Below are 7,792 nucleotides of genomic sequence, written 5' to 3'. Positions count from 1 at the left end.
GAATAAATCCTAATAGACCTCCTCCAAGACACGTACTAATCAGAATGTCAAACACCAAAGATAAGGAGGGAATCCTGAAAGCAGCAAGAGAAAAGTCATTCATCACATACATGGGAACTACAATAAGGCTAGGTTCTGATATCTCATCAGAAACGATGTTGGCAAGAAAGCAGTGGTACAATATATTTAAGACACTGAAAAACTGCCAGTCAAAAATTCTTTATCCCATAAAATTGTACTTCAAAAATGAGGGAGAGTTTTAAATATTCACAAATAAACAGAAACTGAAAGAGTTCATCAACAAGAGATCTGCCCTACAAGAAATACCAAAGGGGACAGTCTCCCGGGGCAGACCGTGTGCTCGTGTGCATTCGGCCAGGGAGGCAGGGAGGACCAGGCAGTGTGGTTGGGCTGGTCCAAGGGCAGTGGCCACCTCTTCACCAGCGCCCCAAGCAGTGAGAGCCACCAAGGCAGGCATGGGGAGGTCCAGGATCCGCACCTCTCCCAGGCGGGCGTGCGACTCCAGGGATGTACAGTGGTAGTGGCAGCAAGGCCGCTTGGCCAGGGAGCCCACAGCCAGTAGCAGGACAGGCCGTGAGGAGCAGTTGGGGCTGGGCCAGGCCTCACTGACCCTGGGCCCATGTGGCAGCCTCTCGACATGAGTGTGCGCCCAGGCCTGGGGCCTCAACTGCCCCCAGTCCAGCCGCCCACGGGCACCCTCAGGGCCCATGAGCCCGTGGTGCTGATCCAGTCCCGCACGCCCTATGCCCCACCATGGAGGTGGTGGGTGACTTCAAGTACAGCAAAAGGAACCTCGTGGGACATGGGGCCTTTGTTGTGGTCTTCCAGGGGCAGCACCACCAGAAAACTGATTGGGAGGTGGCTATTAAAAGTATTAATGAAAAGAACTTGTCAAAATCACAATCACTGCTTGGAAAGGAAGTTAAAATCTTAAAGAAACTTCAGCATGGAAGTATTGTAGCTCTCTACGGAGTTCAGGAATTACCCAGCTCTTTCATTTTGGTGATGGAGTATTGCAATGGGGGAGACCTGGCAGATTTTTTGCAAGCTAAGGGGACTCTCAGTGAGGATACCAGCAGTGTTTCTGTATCAGATTGCAGCTGCCATGAAGATCCTGCACAGCAAAGGTATCATCCACAGGGAGCTTAAACCTCAGAACATCTTGTCATCTTACACTAATCTCAGGAAGTCAAGTGTCAGTGGTATTCACATTAAAATAGCTGATTTTGGTTTTTCTCATTACCTGCATAGTAACACGATGGCTGCAATGCTGTGTGGCTCCCTGATGTACATGGCTTCTGAAGTTATAATATCTCAACATTATGATGCCAAGATGGACTTGTGGAGCATAGGGACAGTGATATATCAGTGTCTGGTTGGAAAACCGCCTTTTCAGGCCCATAGTCCTCAAGACCTAAGGATATTTGTGAGACAAACAGGATCTTAATGCCTAGTATTCCCAGAGAAACATCACCTTATTTGGTTAATCTTCTTTTGGGTTTGCTTCAGAGAAATCAAAAAGATAGAATGGACTTTCAAGTATTTTTTAGCCATCCTTTTCTTGAACAATTTCCAGTAAAAAAATCTTGCCCAGTTCCAGTCCCCGTGTATGCTGGTTCTGTCTCTGGAAGCTCCTGTGACAGCTCTCCATCGTGTTGATTTGCTTCCCCACCATTCCTTCCAGATATGCAGCATATCCAGAAAGAAAGCTTATCTTCCCCACCATTGGGCCCTCCCAGCTATCTGCACATGTCCAAAGACTCTGCCAGTACTAGTAGTAAGAACTCTTCATGTGACATGGATGACTTTGTTTTGGTCCCACACATCTCCTCAGACCACTCATACAATATACCAATGGTAACTGCCGGCAGACATGCTTCAAATGAATTCTTGGTGCGTGGAGGGCAATGCCAGCCTACCATGTGGCCTCACAGTGAGACAGCACCATTCCAGTTCCTACTCAGGGAACTATCAGCTCATGGAACAGAATCTTACATCTCCTGCCAGCTCTGGCACAAATCCACATAGTTCTCCAAGATCTGCCGTGGCATGAAGGTCTAACACCAGCCCTATGGGTTTCCTCCAACTGGGATCCTACTCCACAGCTCCAGCAGACAAAGTACGAACATTTGGATGAAGGCTCTCCACTGGGTTCTCCAGGACTTACTCTCCTTCTCCTTTGGTAGGTGCCATTCCATAGAAGTTTGCCCAGTGCATCCATGGGTGTTCTCGGGGCTATGAGTCCAGGATAGGGAACTCCCCAGGTTCTCCAGTGCCACAGTCTCTGTCACCATAGTATCTCTTGTGGGATGTTAGACTGCGGAGTGCCCCCACCCTCACCGACATCTACCAGAACAAGCAGAAGCTCAGAAAGCAGCACTCTGACCCTGTGTGTCCTTCCCATGCTGGGACCAGGTACAGCCCCTCTCCCCAGCCCAGCTGGCCAAGCAGCCTTGGGACCTCTCCCACCAAGCACATGGGATCCTCTCCACAGAGTTCTGACTGGTTCTTTAAAACTCCTTTACTAAACAATAATGGCTCTCCCACTAAGGCCACAGATCCTTTCAAAATCCCTAAAATGCAGGTGTCTTCCAACCTGCTGGCCTTGGTTACACACCAGGGGCCAGCTGAAGGTCAGCCCAAGGACGGGAGTGACGCATTGGAGTGCACCCCTTGTCCCTCACTGGAGGTGAGAGGCAACAGTATGAGAAGCACAGAGCATTCTTTGGCAGGATCTGTCAGTACTGGGAACTTAGATCAATAGGTAAAGTCATTCTTGAGTGGTCAGCTACATCACAGTAGCATGGAGAGTTTAAATACAGAATGACCTAAGGATATAGCTCCTGCAGGAGCCTGTGGCATGGTGCTGGCACCTCCTGTCAGAACAGAAGCAAGTTCTAGGGCTGTCCTGTTCAACATGGGGTCCCCTCCACAGATATCCCACACTTTTATCCGTATGGTCCTTTGACCAAGAACAACTTCAGTGGGATCCAGCAGCTCTGGAGTCTCCCTCTACCCAGCCAGTGAGCAAGTGTGTGTGGGCTCCCCACCCAGCCTGTGCTCAGGGTCATCTCCTCCAGACATGAGGCAGCTCCCAGCCTGAGATACATGCTTTATGGTTCTTCACCCCCCAGCTTAGAGGGGCTCAGGCATCTTCGAAGCCCCCAAACTGCCTGAGGAGACACTGATGGAGCAAGAACACACAGACACCCTGTGGCACCTGAATGTGATGCTGATGTTCACTGAGTGTGTGCTGGACCTCACAACCATGTGGGCCAGGAACCCAGAGCTGTGCACGTCTGCTTTCTCCTTGTACCAGATCCAGAAGAGCATGGTCTACTTCTACCAGATCCAGGAGAGTGTGGTCATGAACCAGATCAGCCAGCTGAGCAAAGACTGGGGGTGGGTGAAACAGCTGGTGTTATACATGAAAGCAGCACAGCTGTTCGCAGCTTCTCTGCATCTCGCCAAAGCCCAGATCAAGTCTGCGAACCTGAGCCCAACCATAGATGTGAAACAAGTTGTCAAAAATGGAATGAACAATATAAATTCTGCATCACCATGTGCAAGACACTTACAGAAAAGTTGAATTGCTTCTTCTCTGACAAACAGAGATTTATTGATGAAATCAACAATTTAACTGCAGAGAAACTCATGTATAATTGCTGTAGACATGGTTCAGTCTGCAGTCCCGGATGAGATGTTTCAGCAGACTGAAGATATTGTGTATTGCTATCATAAGGCAGCCCTTCTTTTGGAGGCCTCACTAAGATTCTACAAGAATGTACATAAATATAAATCTAGTATTGAAAGAAGGCTGTTGGCACTCTGCAACAGCCCCAGGACCTTTTGAACAGCAGCCTGTCCCATGGACCAGTCAGTGAAAATATGCCGTGATATGTTTGGAATTTCTCTTTGGTTTCTGTTGCCCCATCCCCAGGAAACTACAGTTTCTTCAGCAGTGATTTCAAAAAGGCAAAATAGTCAAAACACTACATATTTGTAGGAAACTGCCTTCTCAGAGAAGTCACCCCTTCCCCTTTTCTTTGTGGAAACAGAAGCAAGAGTATTCCACTGGCTCTCAGTTTGAACTTGGTAAATAAATGTACTTTAAGAACTAGGAATAAAATATACCAAAGGAAGTTCTGCAGGCTGAAAGAAAAAAAAAACAGGAAAGAAAGGTTTGCAGGAAGGTGTAGAAATGAAAGTTACCAGTAAGGGTAACTAAAAGAGTAAAAAGAGAGACAAATAGATATGACATATAAAAACCAAAGAATAAAATGGTTGAAGTACTGCCTGTACAGTAATATCATTGAGTGTTAATGGACTAAACTCCCCAAACAAAAGATGCAGATTTGCTGAATGGATTTTAAAAAAAGCATGATCTGTCTATATGCTATTTACAAGGGATTCACCTTAAACCTAAGATCACAAATAGGTTGAAAGTGAATGTTTGCAAAAAAGATATTCCACACAAACAGTAACCAAAAAAGAGCTGGGGTAGTTACACTAATATCAGACAAGATAGACTTTAAATGCAAACTATTAGAAGAGACAAAGAAGAACACTATGTATTAATAAAAGGGGCAATCCACCAAAAAGAAATAACAACCATAAGTATTCATCCACCTAACCAGGGTAACCCAAAATACATGAAGTTAAATAATGGTAAAACCAAAGGGAGAAATAGATGTCTCTATGATAATTGTTTTGGGAACTTCAAAACACCACTCTCATCAATAGATAGAACATCTAGACAGAGGATCAATAAGGAAACAGAGAACTTGAATAATATGATAGATGAACTAGACCTAACAGACATATACAGAACATCACATTCCAAAACAGCAGGATATACATTCTTCTCAAATACTTGTGGATCATTCCCCAGGACAGATCACATGTTAGGTCACAAAACAAGTCTCAATAAGTTTAAAATGATTGAAATTATACAAAGCACTATCTCTGACCATGATAGAATGAAGCTGGAAATCAATAACAGACAGAGAACTGGAAAATTCAGAAATATATGAAGGTTAAACAATACACTGTTAAACAATCAGTGGGTCAAAGAAGAAACCACAAGAGAAATCAGTAAATATCTGCAGACAAATGAAAATCAGAACACAATATACCAAAAGTTGTGGGATGCAGCAAAGGCAGTGCTGAGAGGGAAATTCATAGCCCTACACACCTCCCTTTAAAAAGAAGAAAAAGCTAAAATCAAAGACCAAAATGCACACCCGGAGGAACTAGAAAAAGAACAGCAAACTAATCTCAGAGCAAGCAGAAGTAAAGAAATAATAAGGATTAGAGCAGAAATAAATGAAATTGAGAATAAAAAAAAAAAAGAGAGAGAAAATCAACAAAGCCAAAAGTTGGTTCTTTGAGAAGATCAATAAAATTGGCAAACCCTTAGCTAGACTGACAAAAGAAAAAAGATAGAAAATGTAAATAAATTAAATCTGAAATAACAGGGGAACATTACTACTGACCCTACAGAAATAAAAAGTATCATGAAAGGATACTATGAACAACTGTATGCCAACAATTTAGATGACTTAGATGAAATCAACAAATTCCTAGAAACACATGAACAACCTACACTGACACTAGAAGAAAAAGAAGACCTCAACAAACCAATTACAAGTAAAGAGATTGAATAAGTCATCAAAAATCTCCCAAAAAACGCCCATGACCACATGGCTTCACAGGTGAATTCCACCAATTCATTCCAAGAAGATTTAATACCAATCCTGCTCACACTCTACTAAAAAAAAATTGAAGAGGAAGAAATACTGCCTAACTCATTCTGTTAAGCCATCACCCTAATACCAAAGCCAGAAAAAGATACTACAAGAAAAAATTGTAGACCAGTTTCTCTAATGAATATAGATGCAAAAATCCTCAACAAATACTTACAAATCGAATCCAACAGCACATTAAAAGAATTAGATACCATAATCAAATGGGTTTTATTCCAGATATGCAATGGTGGTTCAAAAAAAGAAAATCAATTACTGTAATACACCACATTAATAATTAGAAGGTGAAAACCCATATGATCATCTTGAATGACACAGAGAAGGCATTTGACAAAATCCAGCATCCTTTCTTGATAAAAACACTTCAAAAAATAAGAATAGAAGGAAAATTTCTCAACATGATAAAGAGCATATATGAAAAACCTATAGCTAATATCATACTCAATGGTGAAAGACTGAAAGCTTTCCCTCTAAGATCTGGAAAAAGGATGCCCACTGTCACCACTGTTATTAAACATTGTGCTAGATTGGTCATCAGTTGTAACAAAGTACCACACCAATGCTAAACATCCATAATAAGGTAGTATAAGGGTGTTCTAGTTTGCTAATGCTGCAGAATGCAAAACACCAGAGATGGATAAGCTTTTATAAAACGGGGGTTTATTTCGCTACATAGTTACAATCTTAAGGCCACAAAGCGTCCAAGGTAACACATAAGCAATCGGGTACCTTCACCGGAGGATGGCCAATGGTGTCTGGGAAACCTCTGCTAGCTAGGAAGGCAGCTGGCGTCTGCTCCAAAGCTCTGGCCTCAAAATGGCTTTCTCCCAGGACGTTCCTCTCTAGCAAGCTTGCTCCTCTTCAAAACGTCACTCCCAGCTGCACTCAGTTCCCTCTCTCTGACTCAGCTCATTTATATGGCTCCACTGATCAAGGCCCACCCCGAATGGGTGGGACCACACCTCCATGGGAACACCTCATCACAATCATCACCCACAGCTGGGTGGGGCACATTCCAAGCAAATCTAACCAGCACCAAAACATCTGCCCCACAAGACCACAAAGATAATGGCATTTGGGGGACATAATACATTCAAACCGGCACAAAGGGGTATAGGGATTTTCTTTTTTGAAGTAGTGAAAATGTTCTAAAATTGATTGTGGTGATGAATACACAACTCTGTGAATATACTAGGAGCCATGATCATACACTTTGTATGGATTATATGGTGTGTGACTCTACCTCAATTAAACTGCTTTAAAAAAAAGTTAAAAAAAAAAAAATACAGTGCTAGGTCAGGCAGCTAAAAAAAACAGGATAGAAAACTGATGGTCTACTAGCTGACAGTCGATAGGAAAAAATTTGAAGTAATCACAGCAGCTAGAAAGTGAGAAGGGAATTCTTGGAAAGAGAGCCAAAGAGGAGGAGCCCTAAATTTTTTGTTTCAATGCTGCCCAAATCTCTGGCTCACCCCTGAACTACACATGTACAGCACAGACTCCAGGGAACCCAGCTAAGGCTAAAAGAACTCTGCCTACACCAGAGGAGAGGAAGTTTGGAATTTCCGTCTAACTATGCTTCTAAAACAAAACAATCAGTATTCTTCAAAGGAACATAATGGAATCCAGAACTCTAGAACGTGTTACTTACAATATGCAGAACACAATCCAAAATTACTAGCCATATGATGATCTAAGAAAATGTGACCCATACTCAAAACAAAAGACTGAGCCCAAAATGATCCTGATGTTAGAATTAAAAGGCAAGGATTTTAAAGCAGTTTCTTTAACTATGCTCCAGGATGAAAAGGAAAAATGGCTCATGATTACTGAATAAATGAGTAATTTCAGTAGAGCAATACAAACTATTTTTAAAAAGAAAAAGAACCAAATTAAAATTCTATAGCTGAAAAATGCAACATCAGAAATAAAGTCACTAGATTGGTTTAACCAAAGATTAGAGATGTTAGGATGAAGAGTCAGTGAACTTGAAGACTGATCAATAG

The 7,792-nt window shown here is 42.6% G+C and overlaps 1 pseudogene; it reads left to right on the top strand.

The window, feature by feature from the left end:
• The first annotated feature begins 774 nt into the window (after nt 1-774).
• LOC119543834 lies at nt 775-3,874 on the top strand (annotated as a pseudogene).
• Nucleotides 3,875-7,792: the final 3,918 nt, after the last annotated feature.

The sequence above is a fragment of the Choloepus didactylus genome, chromosome 9 (assembly GCF_015220235.1).
Source record: "Choloepus didactylus isolate mChoDid1 chromosome 9, mChoDid1.pri, whole genome shotgun sequence".
NCBI lineage: Eukaryota > Metazoa > Chordata > Mammalia > Pilosa > Megalonychidae > Choloepus > Choloepus didactylus.
This window is presented reverse-complemented; position numbering and strand designations above follow the sequence as displayed.